This window comes from Martes martes (genome assembly GCF_963455335.1).
Source record: "Martes martes genome assembly, chromosome: 9".
NCBI classification, from domain to species: Eukaryota; Metazoa; Chordata; class Mammalia; order Carnivora; family Mustelidae; genus Martes; species Martes martes.
Window position 1 is genome coordinate 31,718,730 of NC_137896.1, and position 18,175 is coordinate 31,736,904.

Below are 18,175 nucleotides of genomic sequence, written 5' to 3' on the forward strand. Positions count from 1 at the left end.
TATATGTAATGAGAGAGAAAATGTGGAAGGCATAAATTACCAGCATTAATTCATAATAGCAAAAAAGCCTCTAAATCATAAATATGGGTTAGTGTCTGCTTTAGATTTTGAGTACAGTCCGGGGAGCCAGAGTCTCCTTGTGGAGTAGCCACGTTTCCATGAGAATTTCCTCCTGAGTCTCAGTGTAGATTTTTACGGCATTGTTTATATTTTCTTCTTATATTTAAAGAAGATTTTGGGGGTGCCTGGGTGGCTCAGTGGGTTAAGCGTCTGCTTTCAGCTCAGGTCATGATCTCAGGGTCCTGGGATCGAGCCCCACATCAGGCTCTCTGCTCAGCAGGGAGCCTGCTTCCCTCCACCCCCTCTGCCTGCCTCTCCGCCTACTTGTGATCTCTCTCTCTGTCAAATAAATAAGTAAAATCTTTAAAGAAGCTTTTTAAAAAGGGGAAATCTTGCAATTGGCAAAATATCCATTTGCCCTACGGATATATATAGCAGTGTTTACATGACACTTATGCTGCAAATAAAAAATAAAAATACCACACAAATAATTTGACTCCTTTCAAATTGTCTATTGATATAATCATGCAGTTACTACAGTTGTTTCTAGCTGAGGTTCTTTCCTCTGGGTTGTCTAATAGGGTCATCTGTCTTCCATTTTTTTTTTTTTTTTAACGGATCACCTTTGTCCTGTTGTACCATTCCAATTAATTTTTATCTTATGAATTTCTAAGAATTTGTCTCGTTTCCTCCAAGTTAATGCATATCTAAGCTCCAGACACAACAGCTTAATTTGGTCTTTCTAATTAAATATTAAATTGTTGCATGAGCTCTTGTCTATTGGGTGAGGCTTATTTATTCATCCTAACATGTGACTGTATATCCTTCAGCAGAGAAATGAAGCCACATGCCAAGTTATTCCATTTAATTACTTGTTTTCCCCAAACTTTTCACTGAATGATGTATTTCAGAGAACAAATGAACTTATTTGAACTATATGTTGAGTCTAATATTAGCCATAAAATAAACTTTAGAGTGTGACCATATAGGGGAAGTACTGTTGAAAAATAGATATTGTCTAGGCCCTCTGCACATCAACCAAAAAGTTGAGTGGATGAATCTGTTCCAAGACACATGTTGAATTTAGATTTCACTAGTGAATATTTTTATTAGCTAGCCATCTAGAACTCAGTTGATAGGTATTTGTCTTCGTATTTCTTGTTTTCTGTTTAATTTGAAAAGGCTGAATAGTTTTTATCCTATGTATATACCAGACAGAAAAAAAAGATGACAATATAGATGCTTTTGCCCAGAAAAATGATACCCAAGGGTGCTGATTGTATCCATGGACTGCATCACTCATCAGTTGTTAGCAATCTTCGGAGAACTGCAAAGCATAAGAAAGGTGGCTATGAGGAAGTCAGAGGCCACTGAGCAATGGTGGTTTATAATATAATAATGATAAGAATAATAGCAATACTAATGTCTACCACTGATGACACAACAAAAACTAGAACTGCATTATGTTTGACTTCTGTTAATCCTTATAACAAGTTTACCCATTACCATCCTCATTCTATAAATGAAGAGTAAAATACACTCACTTTATTTTTATTTTTTTATTGAGAAATATAATTAACAGTGTTGTATTAATTTCAGGTATATGATGTAATATTCAACAGTCTCATAAATTTCTCAGTGCTCATCAAGATAAATGTACTCTTCATCCCCTTTATCTATTTCAACTGCCCATTGGCAACCACCACTTTGTTCTCCTAAAATACACTCACTTTAAATAACTTGCAAGAGATCACATAAGCAGAAAGTGACCTAGCTAAGAATTAGACCCTCCCTCCCCCAAATTATCCTCAACATACAACACATCCACCGCTTACTGATACTTAAGCAATTTTTAATTTTATAATAGGTGCTTGCATAGATCATATAATGTAGTATTTGTAATTTTATGTACTTTTAATTAAATAACATTAATTATGATGACATAGTTACTTTAAAAACATCAAACAATGCAGACACGCATATAATAAAAAGTAAGTCTAAAAAAAAGTTAAAAGACAATTGATAGGCATTGTTTTTAAACTTGTAAATTAGTAAGAAGAAACTACTCCATAATTCCTTTAGGTTGGACTAGTCTTCTGTATTAATGTTTCTCATTATGATAAGATCACCAGTGGTCTGTTCCAGAAATAATTGGAAAGCATTATTTTAGCAAATGGTGCTATAGTACATCACACCAAACCAATTGCAAATATATAGGAGGGCAGTGAGCCATTGGGTATGTTCAAATATCCAGGGTCAGATCAACTCTTTGCACATGTGTGATAAATATGTGATGGCTAAGTGTTCCACTAAAAATCCCTTTATGGAAAAAAGGATTTTCTTTTTCTTTTTTTTTTTTTTTTAAGATTTTATTTATTTATTTATTTGAATGAGAAAGAGAGAGAGAGAGAGCACAAGAGGGAGGAGGGTCAGAGGGAGAAGCAGACTCCCAGCTGAGCAGAGAGCCTTATGTGGGACTCAGTCCTGGGACTCCAGGATCATGACCTAAGCCACCCAGTTGCCCCTCTTTTTTTTTTTTTTTTTTTAAGATTTTGTTTATTTGACAGAGAGAGAGTGAGCGCAAATTGGGGGAGAAGCAGGCAGAGGGAGAGGGAGAAGCAGGTTCCCTGCCTAGCAGGGAGCCAAATGTGGGGCTCAAACCCAGGACTCTGGGATCATGACCTGAGCTGAAGGCAGATCCTTAATGACTGAGCCATCCAGGTACCCCTAAAACAGCAGATTTTCTCAAGAATCTCAAATACTGATGAAAATGGCTAGGAATGAATTTAACTTTCTCCAGAACTTTATTTTCCTTGCTCATTAGAGAAAACTATGGATGATACATTATTGGCCATATTTTAAAAATCATAAGCAAGTATTAAAGCAGAGTTTCAAGAAATGGTTTTCAGAGACAAATAAAACTAACTTGAAGATTAGATTTCAGTTTGCTTTTTTCTCCTAAGAAAAAATATTACAGTCTTCCAGATTTTCAACATTATATGATCCTGAACTTAACATCTATGGAGTGCTTGGATTTTTGAGAAACCTAACATTCCAAATGGGTCTTGGAGAAAGAGAAGATAGCAGAGTATTTGACAAAAGGTGTGTCCAGTGATAGAGTTTGTGTTTTATGCTTATTTCTTTTCTTCCTTTTTTTGTCTGTGGGTGGGAGAAGGAGGGCACGGATGGGTAGGATGTGTAATCAGCTGTTATCAATCAGCTTTGGAAATTCCCTTGTGGCTTGACATTTTTGAGGACTGGCCCAGTCTTCCTGTTGGAATTCATCCAAACCCCAGAGGAGGGCTCTTTGTCTCAACGCAGATACTAATAAACAGAAATACACATGGTATTTTTGTTTTTCTTATTCTTGGATGAGGTTAATTAGTTGGCTATGCATTTGGAACTATGTCCTCTTTTAAAAAGTGGACTGGAATATACCACGATTATTAGTATTTGTTAGATTTTGTTTTGTGCAGCGCATTTTTAAAATGGAGCCCATTATGGAAATTTATACTGTTGCTAAAGCACTACATTGAATTCAAGAATTATTTTCTTGATTTATAAGAATAAGGTTGGAGAAACAGTTCACAACCAGTTCAGAGTCTTGTGATTGATTTTCTCCCCAAATTTAAAACTAAGTGTTAGTTTTTGGGCAGAGGTCTGTATATGCTTTGACTCTTACACCATTCCTATGAAATATATACCCTTATCAATACTATCCTATAGATAAGGACACAGAGCCTTAGGAAGATTTTTTAAAAAACTGGCCCAGGTTTTCATGCCTAGAGTCAGAATTTAAACCTAGGCCTTCTTGACTCCAAAATTCTGCTGCTCATTTTGACATTAAACATCATCATCCTCCCCCGTTTTTACCTGCTGTCAGTAATAGTAATGATCACCAATTATTTGCCTACATTCTTTAGCTTTTTACAAACGATTTACTCCAGCCACTTATGTACATGTAGAATAAGTCATAGACACAGGTACAATACCTCAAAGTTTCAAGAAAACAAAAGATCTAAAGAACACCAGAGCAACTGTCGAATGTACAGAAGACTGAGACAGTAGGAGCGACCTCTGTATTCTCTATCTGAATTCTTTTTAAGGGGTAACAAGAACATAGGCTTTGCTGTCACCAAACAACCACCCCTAACATTTAATCCGAGTCATTTTTAGTTAAGTAAAATTGGCACAAGTGAACGATTGCCTATGTATAGAGTTTATAGTGTGGAGAGTTTGCCAAAATACTATTACATATTTTTTCTTTTAGATTCCTTACCTTCTCACCTTCCAGAAAAATGTTTAAGTGGTTTTAAAGCCTAAACCACCTGACCTTCCCTTTCCCTGTGTGTGTGTTGAGGAGGGGTGGTATTTGCTATGAGGTACCACCTTTAGGAATTAGGTTTTCATAGGGTCAGGGGCAGGACTTTCAGAATGTGATAACTCTTGAGAAAATGACAAGAAGGTTTTATTCTTTCCCTTTGCTCCTCTTTATTTTCAAGCATCAGAGGGTATGACTTGAGCCATTTCTCTTTATTGGTTTTTCCTCCATCATGATCAAGAAACTGATTCGTGCCAAAATCAGAATGAGTCAGACAATACGAAACCAACATGTATTTGGACCAGTGAGGCATGGGTGTACTGAAATGAGCCTCAGCAAACCCTCTTTCTGGGTGTTTGACCGCATGCAAACAGGAGGAGATGGTGGCTTCACCGTGGGTGTGGTTTTTCCACCTCTCCTCCCACAAACTCCCCTTCCTCTCTTTCCCTGCATGTGTTTCAAATTGGAGCAATGGTGTGTGGGAGAAGCAAGAGCTTCCCTGCAACTATAAATAGTAAAGCCAAGAATTCTGAATGTTCAGGAGAGGAGGTAGAGGGAGATAGAGTGGGAGATGTGGGAAGCTACCCAAATTTAATCACTCACACATTGCTTTGAACCAAATCAAGTTCTGTGACCTATTAAGAATAGTGAGTAAATATGTGGTGAGCCTCAAACCCAATCTGAAAACAAAACAAAACAAATAACAGCAACAACAAAAAAGGGGACATAATAGAGATGGTCCCTGATAGATAGTCACCTCCCTTAACTTTTTGGAAAAATACAGTTATAGTCAGGACTAGTGTGGACCAAAACCCATGGAAAGATTGATGGAAATTCATTTTAAAAAGCCACACACATGAAAATAATTTACACAGGAGGTTTTCTGCACCACAGCTGTGCTGGTTATTTATTTTGGACCAGTTTGTGCAAAAAGTGGTACCAAAAATGGACTTAGTTCTTGCTTGATAACCTTACAAATGTCAAATTAGTCCCCTGAACTCAAAACCCCCATTCCTGAATAAGCTGCTATTTAAAGGCAGATGGTTTTCGGAGTCTCCAGGTCTTCATTTCTTTAGAACTTACTTGTGGACTGCACTCCTGCTTGTCCTCATTTGTAGTCAGTGTAACTCTTGGTCCTGTTTCTCCTACCACTTAAATACATCCAGAAGACATAGAGTGGAAGACAGAAGACTGAATAGAACCCCTGTTTAGTGCATGAACATGCCTCGACCTTGGAATGGGAAACAGGCTTTGTAAAGAGTACTTCCCGACCGATAAAAGTTATACAAGATAATTCTCTGGAGCATTGTTGCCTCACCCACAGACCATAGATATCAGAGGATGGAGTCACATCAGCTTTGATGCTTGCTGTTTTTCCTCCAAACCCCTGAACCAGGATGAGACAAGTGGTTTATAGGAGTGCCAGTGCACCTTGAATCTAATAGAACTAGGTGCCTCGAAGCCAGCCAACACATGTGCAAGGGTGTGACATTTATTTAAGGGATTTGGAGACCAAGGTCTCATGCACATGCAATCAGAGCCTTCTGGTGGTGGTATTCATTGAATTATCCTCTTGCAAAAGGATCTGGGGATTGATACATCAAAACTCTGCCTTTGTGAAACAGGCATGTTTGTATAGTTTTGATCTGATTCATAATCATATTCATTACTTGGATTTATACACTGTCTTTCTTCCATGTTGCCAAAGTGCTTCTTGACTAATCTAGAATTACAGTGAGTTAACTTTTTTAGGTCAATGCAAAGTTCACCTCTTAGGCCACCTCCCAATGGGATAGATTTGTTTTGAAGAAGAACTTATTTCCTGAAAAGAAGCCCTTCATTTATTAGGAGAGCCTTTGTTATATTTCTGAAGGGAGGGGTGATTGTTAAGATTATTTCCCAGTGCCTAACGTATAGCCTTGGACATAATAGATTGAAGGCTGATGCATTTATTTTATAGATCATTGTGTCAAAGCACAAGCAATCAAAGTTATGTGCCAAGACTCATCGCCTTTCTGGAATGAAATTTAAAATGATGCTAAATCCATTCACTAATATCACCCTTTCTTCACTAAAAATCCTGCATGTTCCTGAAAATCAATTTTGGCAGGCATTGAAACTCTCATTGACCCAGACTAATATATTTAATTTAGCTATGATCTTTTCTCTGATCTTTTTATTTCCTTTCTTTTGCCAAGTTTATATTAAAATGACTAGAAGCCATAAAAATTAAAATCTTACAAAACAAGGATTTTTTTCTCCCAAATTAACCCACCAAAATATAGATGTCAAGTTCTGCTTCATGAGCAGATTCCATGATAACACAACAGCAGAAGAGTCAGTTTGATGTCAGCTCTCAAATAATTTTTTACTGATCTAATATTTGGTAGGCTCAGCTTTACCACTGTTGGAACAATGGCCTTTAATTATTTTTTCCAATTTATTAGAACGTTTTTAAAAGAAAGAATAGAAGTGACTTAGTGATGTTTTGTCAGTGCATTTTAAATTTTAATTTTGTAATTAAAAAATGAGAACATAGACATTGGATCAACAATTGACCTTAACCCTATTCTTGATTCAAAGATAAAATGTGTCAAACATGTCCCCTTTTGAAATGTGGAAAATTAGTGCAACCATTTGCCAAAATGAGCAATGCCTCACTTTACTCTGGCTTGATCCTTTTCTTGAGAAAAGAAAAGAATAGATGACATTCTCCTGCTGGCTTCTTGACAGAGCTGATCTAAAACAGCCTTGAAAATAAGTCCTAGCCGCTAAATAAAAGTCCAAAATAAAAGCAGAAAGAAACAGATTATCTTACCACCAGGGGGCGATAGATACTCCAACAAGGATCCCCAAGGAAAGGGACAGGTTGTGCTGCTGTTTCACTTGTATTCTCTTTCTTCTTGGTGTCCTTGGGCCATTTTGTATCCCATGAATAAGCATTGTCTTTCTTTATGGAATGGTACTGGAAAGAGAAATGAACAGTGACAAAAAGTCTTTGGGATTAAAAGGAAAGAAGAGGGCTAAGGCTGGTGGTATAGGTGAGAGGGTTAGGGAATTTAACCAAACATTTTGCAGACTTATGTAACCTTTGAAAGCCATGCGTGAAGCTAAATATATATCAAGAGAAACACATTTTAATCCTTTTGTAGTCACAATTCTTGCGGTTACTATTTGCTATGGACTAAATGTTTGGTCCACTTCCGAAATTCATATGTAGAAGCCTTAATTCCCAGTGTAATGGTGTTTGGAGGTGGGGCCTTGAGAGGTGATTAAGTCATGAAGGTGGAACCCTCATGAATGCGATTAGTGCCCTTGTAACCAGAGACATGAGAGAGATGGTCTCTCTGTCATAAGAGGACACAGCAAGAGGGTGTCTGTCTGCAGACTAGGAAGAGCTTCTCATTAGGAACCAATCAACTGACACCTTTATGTTGGACTTCCCAGCCTCCGGGACCGTGAGAAATAAATATTTGTTGTTTAAGCCACCTAGTCTATGGTATTTGTTACACTTGCCCTAATGGACTAAGGCATAATTGATACTTCTTGGCCCTTAGGTTTGCTATCTGGATTTTGTAACACATGCCTTCTAAGGCCATAAACAGGTTTATGATGATGGTTTATGATGATGATAATGATGATGATGATGGTTTATGATGATGATTATGATGATGACAATGATGATGAATTCTAGGCATGTTTTCTTAGTTTAATTTTGTACTGTTCTTTGAACTAGTTTTAATGAAATTAAATAAAAAGAATACATATTAGAAAAACTATAGACAAAAAGGTCATTCTTTTCAGTTTGCTTCTGGTCAGATCTATAGTTCTCCCCCCTGCCCCGAAAAGGTTTTATTTGATAATCCAATTTGCTTTAAAAATGTTTTTAAAGTCACATTCAACATGGGTCTAACAAACATGAAAAAAAGCACATTATGGGCCCTCCACCGCCCGGCAAAAAGCCTATGAAAAAACACATGGTTAGAGAAAATTGCAAACTAAGCTGCCTCCCTTAGGGCTCCAGCGCAGGGCTGACTAAATCCTCATGGAAGAGGCGCTGTGTACGTGGTCAACCAACTTCCCCTCGCGGCGGTCTGATCTCCATTCAGCCACAGTCCTTCCGCGACCACCGTGCGCAGCTTCTCCGTGCTTCCCGCCACCAAGCGGTTCACCTTCCGGAAAGTGAGGAGTCTTTCTAGCTGTACGTAGAACTTCTCTCCTACACTGTTCGGCTTGGGGGACTGCTCTATTTCACCCCTTTGAGCTTCTGTTAACCGGTGCTGGGGGGTGCAGCTGCCAAGCCTTACCATCCGGTCACCCTCCTTTCTCCGTGGACCCTGGAGAAACCGGCTTTTCATCAACTCGATGGCTTTCACCGCCTCAATACTCAGAGTAAACCGGAAGTATTTGCTTTGCTGTAAACTCAGGTATGAGGTGGTATAAACAACTTCAGAAACGTGTTCCTCTGGCTCTGAAACGCTCAATTCAGTTGCCCTTGCTGTTTTTCTGAAGACCCCTGTTTGGTACAGTATCCAACATGCTCAGCTCCTGCTGGTGGATCCTCCACACGAGAAAACCCTACAGAGTAATGGTAGAGCTTTGCCACATCCAAAGCCCACATCTGAAACTGCTTTATCTTCCACTCAGATCTGTGATCTGGATCTCTAAAGGTTGATGCTGGAAATAGGGGACTGAATTCAGAGTTTGGTGTGCTGATGACAACCATACCTGGAGAAAAGTACCCAAATACAACCTCAGGAAACCTGACCAGATCTTCAGAATCTAAGCGTTTTATCAATTCAGTACATGTTATCAAGTCAAATCCACACAAACGGGAGTCCTTTTTGTACAGCAGAACCACGATACAAGTTTATAGTCAAATCTAGTTCCTGAGGAATGGTGCAACTCCCCACTCCTGAAGACAACCCCCTCCCCATTCAAAGGGTTTGGCAGCAATATCTGCTCCAACAAGATACTGAACGCAGTGGTGGTATTTCAGCATCCATACAAGTGTGGCGTCCTGGAAGCCCAAGTCTGCAGTCTTCTTGTGTCCATGTTGATTCACTAATTTTTTAACAAAGTAGTATCTCTGTTCGTACACTGGTTTGAACTCAATCACTTTCTTGCTGAGAACTTCACAATGATCCATACTGTTGCCCTGTTTGTTTTCTTCAGTTTTGTTAAAATAAAAAGGCCAATGTATCCTTCAAGCTCTATGAACCAGCAATGGCTCAGCTCTGAAGGGGTGCACCAGCGGGAAAGCAAAGTTCTGCGAACTCCAGCTCAGATCTATAGTTCTTAACTAGAGCACTCTCCTTCCCCCAACACATGGGACATTTGGCAATGATTGGAGACAATTTTTTTTATTGTTACTACTTAGGATAAGGGTATAGCTACTAGTATCTGTAGGTAAAGGCCAGAAAAATTATCTTGCTTTGTGCAGGACATCTCTCCATAAAGAATTATCTAATTCAAAATGTCAATGAGTAACCTTGGCTCAGAGCAACCCTTGCTCAGAGAAAGAGAGATAAGGGAATATATCTTTCTTTTCCTTCAGGGTAAGTACTATTAGTTTTAAGGATGATGCTCAGCTAAGATCTCCTGCTCCAACAGAAAGAAAATGCTGTCACTCGGGTTAAGAATAAAGATATTGTTGCTCCAAGTGGAGAAAGACCCACGATATTAAGAGAACATGGAGGCAAGATGGCAGAAATGCGGTCAGTAATTTTGCCAAGTCATGGAGAATAAGAGAAAAGTTAGAATTCTACAGAAAGATGTTTCAATTTTCAGAAAGGAAAAGACAAATTCTGAGCCCTATTGAAAGCTGAGTAGTATCAAGTGAGGAGCTAGCCAGATATATTTGACTAGCTATGTTAAAGCCTTTACCTTTCTTTTCTTGGCGCACTGGGGCAGAGGTAGGATAAGTAGATTTGGGTGAACCTCAGTTTTTTACAGTTCACGTAGGGTAGGTGATCCCTTTTGGTAGATAAAAAACATTTCACTAAGTAATGGATTAATTGCATCATGAACAGGAGGGTCTGGTTCCCTTGCAAGGTTTTGTATTTGGTCCATTCCTATCTAATATTTTATCCAGTCTCAGGTGAAGACTGCTGATCAAATTGGCAGATCAAAATGACTTGGCAGAATCAGGATCAAAAAGATTATACCAGAAAAAGAAGGATATGCTAGTGGTAAAAGATAAACTTGAACAGTCTTGAAGAGCAGCAACATAGGAAGAAGTTGGAGGAGATGGAGCTGAGTTGAAGTTTATTTTGGAAAAGTATTTAAGTAATTTAATGGATCATAACTTCATACTGAATTCAGGTTAACCCCAATGGCTTTTGTCTGTGGTATTAGATGCAGAATGTTCAGAATTTGGACTGTTAAATCTTAGCACATCCACACTGGGAGGAATGCACGTCAATTATCTCATGTCAAGAGACATACAGACAACCTGGAGTATCCAGGGAGCCAGGGAGGAATGGCTGTGCTGGTGAGGGCCTAAAAACTATGCCATAGATGATGCACAATCGAAAGAACTAAGAAAAGAGAAATTAAGGGGAGATGAGGTAATTGTTTCAAACTGCATAAAGGGCTTTAGGGGAGGAGAAGATTTAGGCGTTTAGTGATTGCCCCAAAGGACCTAGCAAGCTCGGAAAAGTAGATTTGGGTTCAAAATAATAAACTGTTTGAAGATGAAAATGTTCCTTTGGTTGATTTCCTTTCACCAGAGGCTGGACAATGAAATAGTGTGGCTTTCCATTTGTTTGTTTTGTTTGCTTCCTTATTTTTGTTTTTTGTTTTTGTTTGTTTCCTTTGAGGCTGTTGAAATGTCAGATAGCTCCGACAGCACCAGACGGATTTAAATTATCTTCCAATTTAGGACTCAGCCATTTTTAGATCATCCCTAATAAGTATAAAGCCAAATACCTTTTAGGCTGGTCTGATTCTGTTAATGAATATTAATGTTATCACATTCAATGTGAAGCAGTTTCAAATTCCCCTAAAACAGGGCTTCTCTAAGTGTATGAAATGAATGGGCAAGGGCCTCATTACATCTCATATACAAGTTTTCATGAGCAAAACATTTGAGATTATGGAATGCTATGTTCTTAGAGTGTCACAATGCATATTAGCATGTTAGAGGGTCTGAAAAGGACTGCAGTTAAAAATAAAAGCAAGTCTTAAATTCCTTAGTGAAGCTGTCAGAATCCTCCATTATACCTTCCTTGACTTTTCAGCCTCAATGTTCATAACGCTCCCAATGAACCCTTCTCTCCTGCCACCCAGTAAATTTTCCCTTACCTTTCTACTCTTTGGATCTCACCATTTCCTTTATTTGGAAGATTTTAGTGTGTGTATCTGCCCAAGGGTCACCCTTCCTGAAGTCAAAGCCAAAAGGAATCCCTCTCATTTTTTGCACTCATATCACAGTCTAAAAGTGGTTGCATTTCATGAGGTTTACTTATTATCCTCTGAGGATATGTTAGAACATAATATATTCTGATGTGTGTTACAAGACCTGGTATCATGTTTCTCACCAAGTAGGTGTTCAATAAATCCTTCTGGAGTCATTAAAGGAACCATAAGGCTTTGGAACTCTATTCACTCATTCTCAGGTCAGTGTAAATATTCTTAATATTAAGGGCGTAGTCTCTTATAATCCCAAAGAACAAATGGAAAATGTTGGTGTTAAGCAGACTTTTTGTTTTGTCTTGTTTTAGGCAAAGAATCCAAGTAGTCCATAGTGATTCTTTTTTTTTTAACAAATTACTCTCACCTAGTGACTCTTGTTCCAGACTAGATGAGTGCCTCCCAGATGAAGGGGTGGCATTATGGAGATTACTATATTTCAGTGAATGAGCCCTGTTTTCTTTTCATTATGTATTTATTAGAGATTCATGACTGTGCCTTTGCCTGTAGCTAGATACCTGGTTTCTCACCACAGACTGGACTAACATCTTGATTTTGCTTTGTGAATAGATATAATTATTCTAGGTCATCTTGTCAACTTCATCTAGTGAGAGAGAATGGTTTTTGACTCCGGTTATTGGAGATCTTGCCCTGGGAACCGACTTAAGGTTCTAAAAAACGGAAGTGATAGGGCCTAAGGCTGGCAGTGATTGTCTCTTTATAAATCAACAAGGAAGAGAGATTTGCAAAAAAATAAGCAGGGCTTTTCTGTCCCTGCCTTCCCCCCACCCTTTCCACCATTCCAGCTTCTTTCTCTCCCTAAGACTGCAGTGAAAACTTCCCAAACCAGGTAGTTGCAACACCTTACCCAGAATCACAAATGAAATTGCCTTAGCCATGTTTAAGTGGGAAGTCCATCCAAATGGAAGAGATATCTCAGAAAGGGATAGGTTATTTTCAAATAAGGGCAGTTGAAATGCTTTACCAAAAGAGTTCTGTGTGTAATAATCTCCTTCCCTATAGAATTTTGTCTACTACCTCTCTCAAAATTTTGTCCTATATATTTTATAATTTAGAGCTCAAGTCAGTAATGAGGGAGATTATTGTTCAATGAAAAACAATTATTATTTACTAAAATTATCCTAAAGTTTAAATTAAGAGAAAGATGAAGGTATTTATTTAGAAAAAATATTTCACTCATCTCAAAGAGCTTTTTTATTCAATTAAAGTTAGAAAATAATGGAAGTTTAAAAATTAGTCAAGAAGTTCATGTGTATAGAATATATACATTGTGTCTTTTCAAAAAATTCACTGAACAATTGCTTAGTTAGATCTTATTTTTCCTTTTATCTTCTTATTATGGTATAATAATTTTATCTTCATATTATGGTATAATACCAGGATTAAGGAGCATAATTATAATTAGCTTACCATTCCATACCCCTTTAGTGGTTAACATCAAATCCCTGAAAAGCTGTGATTCAGAGTCCAGAAATGTGTAGTCAAATGCCAAGTGCACCAAAGGTAAACAGAAACAGAAAGAAAATTGCTTTGTTTTCATTGAGTAATGAAATAAATCTACAAGGATGTACAAATGAAGAAACTCAAGAGTTCAATTCTAACTCTTTGAAGGATTTTAGCATTTATTTCTTCCCTGACAACTTCTAGCCAGAAGTTCATTTACTTTTCCAGATGAGGAGTAGAGGTGTGCTGTGCCCTAATAATAATTGCTCTTATCATATGATCAAGTTCTAGTTAAAGATTTTAGCCAAAGAATGCTCAAGCATCCGGAAAAAGACATTTGCATCTTTCAACATGCAACATCTAAAGCAGCTGCTACTTAGGCTGTTAGGGCTTTTCCTTTTTGCCTTGGTTGGATGGTTTATTATTCACCCCCATCAGCTGGATGGTTGATTATTCACCCCCATCATTCTTCCATTCACTCAGTAGCCTGAGCAACTCTTCCAGTGTTTCTCTATTTTTTCCAGACTCTTCTATCTTCCCACCTTTAAGAGACTTATAAGGCATGCTTCACATCTGACCTCTCTGCTTTTCTTCAATAAACACATAAATTCCAAGTATAGGGGAAGGGAAAATTTTGTTTTTTATCATCTTAGGTTCAATACCCAGGGCTATGCAAATTAAACTGACAAAGGACAGATAAACAGGAGAAAAAACATACAAATTGTATTTGATGTTAATATTTTAATTTTACATCTGGACAGGATTCCTACGGAAAATAAAGTGAAAAACCCAAAGAAGCAATTAAGCCCATATGCTTAAATACCATTTTAAGGAAGAGTGACAAATCTGTGGAGAAGTGACAATACAAAAATAAAGGGGTTGGGCTTCTAGGAGTGGTCACTTCTGCTGAAGTATATGAAGGGAATTAATGGAAAGTAAGGGTTATTTTAGTAAGATTTGCTAATGAGATTCAAGTTGGTGCCATCTCCAGTTGAGCTCCCTCTTCCTGGTGTGAGAGAGGGAAGAAAGATACCATCAGAAAGGGAAATCTATGCCCTGCCTTTAGGGAGAAAGTAGAAGAGAGCTCTCCTAGGTCTGGTGTTTTTCAGTTGCCTTCAATTCAAAATAATTCTCATGCAGAAATGGCAAACATTGCGATGGCATATTTAAAAAAAAAATTTAAATCAATTAACATGTGGTGTATTATTAGTTTCAGAGGTAGAGTTTAGTGATTCATCAGTTGCATATAACAGCCAGTGCTTATTACATCAAGGGCCCTCCTTAATGCCCATCACCCAGATGGCGTATTCTGATTGCCTTCCCAAGCTTTCCTGGGAAGTCACTTTGAGACACATTCCTGTACTCTTATCTAACCCAGAGCTCTACTCAGCTTAGTGAAGAATGTCTTCAGGACACAGTTTGGGCAGAGTGTCCAGCCTCTCAGTATTCATAAAGGTCTGGGATCACATTTATATGCCCCTCTCTCCCTCCACACACCAGTTCTTGTTCTATGTCCCAGTATCTACTGACCCACCCCAAAGACATTAGCTCTTACCCCTTTCTCTTATGCCTCATGGCCCAGGGCACTGTCATCTAGTCTCATCCTGGGATGAGCCAGAGCATTCCTCTGTTATCTTTCCAATGTATCACTGTTGTAGCATAAAGTCTCCATTTTGCTTCCTTCAGAACTTTCCTTTTTAGTTCTCAGCCATTTTTCTCCCTCTCCTCCTACTTCTTTTCTTTTCTTTTTTTAATCTCAATAAGTTCTGCATCTTTCAAAATAAAACCTCTGGATTTCAAATGTAGTAATTTTTTTTTTTCTTTCTTGTGTGGGTTTCAGAAACAACTTTTGGATATTAAAACATTTAAATGTTAATTTATTCTTTCTCTTTGAAGCTGTAACAGTACTAAATTATAATCCTGTGGTTGCTAATGGATGCCTAAGTGGCTTATTTGCAGCAAGTTGGAAGTAGGAAACCATGAAAATATATATTAAATTACTATACTTTGTTGAGCAAAAAAAAGCCACTAGTTGGAAACTGTATCTTCTCACTCCATCTCCCAAACCTGTAGCCTTGCCTATATCTGTCTCCACTGTCTTCCTTCGTGTATACACACACACACACACACACACACACGTATGTATATACATATACATGTGTGTATATATACACATATGTATATACATATACATATATACACACACACATATATATACACATATACGCACGTGTGTGTGTGTGTGTGTATATATTTATTTTTGCTAGCTCCTTTCAAAGGTAAATGTTACCTTTCTGCTTTTGCTTACTCATGGACTTCATTCTTTAAATTGTTTCCTCTCTTTTCTGCATTACCAAACTTCCCCTTTGTGAGATTTTTTTATTTTCATATGAACATGATTATATCTTAAAATTGTATGTCTTCTTTCTTACATTATCCCCCACCCTTTCCTGTTCCCTTTCCCATCAATATTTCTTAAAAAGGAAGTGTAGGCATTCTGTCTTCGCTTCTCCACTGCCCTTTTAAGTCCACTTTGATCTGAGACACATTCTCAAGCTCCACAACTACTCTTGTCAAGATTAATGATAACTTCCAGTGGCCAAAGGAAAGAACACTTTCTGCCTTCCAGTTACTTGATATCACATCAGCAGTTGATTTAATTGTTCGTTGCCACCTTTTTTCTAGTTAATGTCCCTTGACATCATAGTCCCAGACATGGGCTGAGTCTTTGCTGGTTCTTCCTCATGTGCTTGAACTTTAAACTTTGGAGTCGTATAAGGCATTCTTCTCTCTCTATCTCTCTCTCTCCCTCTTCCCTTCTCCACTCTTCTCCTCTCCTCCTTCCTTTGATCTATTTACCTTCTTTTCTTCTTTATGTAAAATTTCTTTTTTTTTTTTTTAAAGATTTTATTTATTTGTTTGACAGAGACCACAAGCAGGCAGAGAGGCAGGCAGAGAGAAAGGAGGAAGCAGGCTCCCCGCTGAGCAGAGAGCCCGATGTGGGGCTTGATCCCAGGACCCTGGGATCATGACCTGAGCCGAAGGCAGAGGCTTTAACCCACTGAGCCACCCAGGCGCCCCTATGTAAAATTTCTTTGTTGGTGATCTCATCCACATTTATGGCCTTAAGCAACATTCACATGCTACCATGTGAATTTAGTCAGATCAAGCTGCCATAACAAAATACCATAAACTGGATAGCTTAAAAAACAGCAATTTATTTCTCAGTTCAAGGTTGGGAAGTCCAAGGTTAAGGGGCCAGCAAAATAGGTTTCATTCTGAAGCCTCTTCTTGTGGCTTGTAAGCAGGTGCCATCTCCTTGTGTGTTCATACGATCTCCTCTTTGTGCTGGTGCAGACAGATAAGCTCTCTGGTGTCTTTTTAAATAATAGTACCAACCTCATCAGACCAAGGCCCCACCTGGACCTATTTAACCCTTTTTACCTCCAAGAGGCCCCCATTTCTAAATACCATCACATTGGGGGTTGGAGCTCCAAGATAGGAATTTTGGAGGAATAAAAACATTCAGTCTCTTAGCATTTGCTAAGCAATTTGCTCTTAGCAAATGTTTTCAAATAAACTATTGACAGTTTAAATTTATTCATTTTTAATTGTGAATTTACTTTTTTATACTTTTATTGAAATATATTTGACATATATCATTGTGCAGATTTAAGGTGTACACCATGTTAGTTTGATAGATGTGTATATTGTACTGTGATTGCCATTGTAGTGATAATTAGCACCTCTATCATACTGCATAATTATCTTTGTTTTTTTAGTGGTTGGAATAATTAAGTTCTAGTCTCCTAGCAAGCTGGATGATAATAATATAGTATTGTTGTCTATATTCACAATATTTTGCATTATATTTCTAGGGCTTACTAACTACTCATTGCAGGCTTGTATCCTTAAACAGCATTTGTCCTATCCTCCTCTGGTAACCATTATTTCCTCTATGTTAACCATCATTAACCATCATTTCCTCTATGTTTCAAAAGGTAGGCTCTTAGATTTCACGTATAAGAGATACAATACAATATTTGTCTTTATCTGTCTGACTTATCTCACTTATAATGTCCTCAAGGTCCATCCATGTTGTTGCAAATGGCTGGATGTCCTTTTTTCTCCTGATAGAATAAAATTCTAATAATGTGTAATATATAAATATAGTGGTAGAAGATATATACTACATCTTTGTCCATCATCTGTTGATGCGCAAGACAGTATGGCTCCCCAAAATTAACTCATTTTATACTGCCCACAGGAATTAACTGAAAAGATAAGAGACTTAAACATAAGACCGGATGTACTGCAAATCTCCTAGAAGAAAACAGGGAAGAACCTCCTAGACATTGGACTTGGAAGTGATTTACTGGTACGACACCACAAGCACAAATAACAAAAAACAAAAATCAATAAGAAGAACTACACCAAACTAAAAAGCTGTGCAGCGAAAGAAACAATCAACAGAATAAAAAGGCAGCCTATAGAATGGAACAAAATATGTGCAAATCATATATCTGGTAAGGGGTTAATATCCCAGATATATGAGGAACTCCTACAACTAGTAGCAAAAATAAAATTCAAATCTAATTTAAAAATGGGCAAAGGACCTGAATTGACTTTTTTTTCCAAGAAGATATAGAAGTAGCCAACAGGTACCTCGAAAGGTGTTCAACATTACTGATCATCTGGGAAATGAAAATCAAAGCCACAATAAGATATCATTTCACACCTGTTAGAATGGCTATGTGATGGGGGCACCTGGGTGGCTCAGTGGGTTAAAGCCTCTGCCTTCGGCTCAGGTCATGATCCCAGGGTCCTGGGATCGAGCCCCACATTGGGCTCTCTGCTCAGTGGGGAGCCTGCTTCCCCCTCTCTCTCTGTCTGCCTCTCTGCCTACTTGTGATCTGT

General features: G+C 38.0%; 1 pseudogene across 1 annotated transcript; it reads right to left on the minus strand.

Annotated features, from left to right (window-relative positions):
• Window positions 1–8,424: 8,424 nt before the first annotated feature.
• LOC308349078 (small RNA 2'-O-methyltransferase-like) lies at window positions 8,425–9,530 on the minus strand (annotated as a pseudogene). The gene has a single exon. The product of its transcript is annotated as a small RNA 2'-O-methyltransferase-like (transcript).
• Window positions 9,531–18,175: the final 8,645 nt, after the last annotated feature.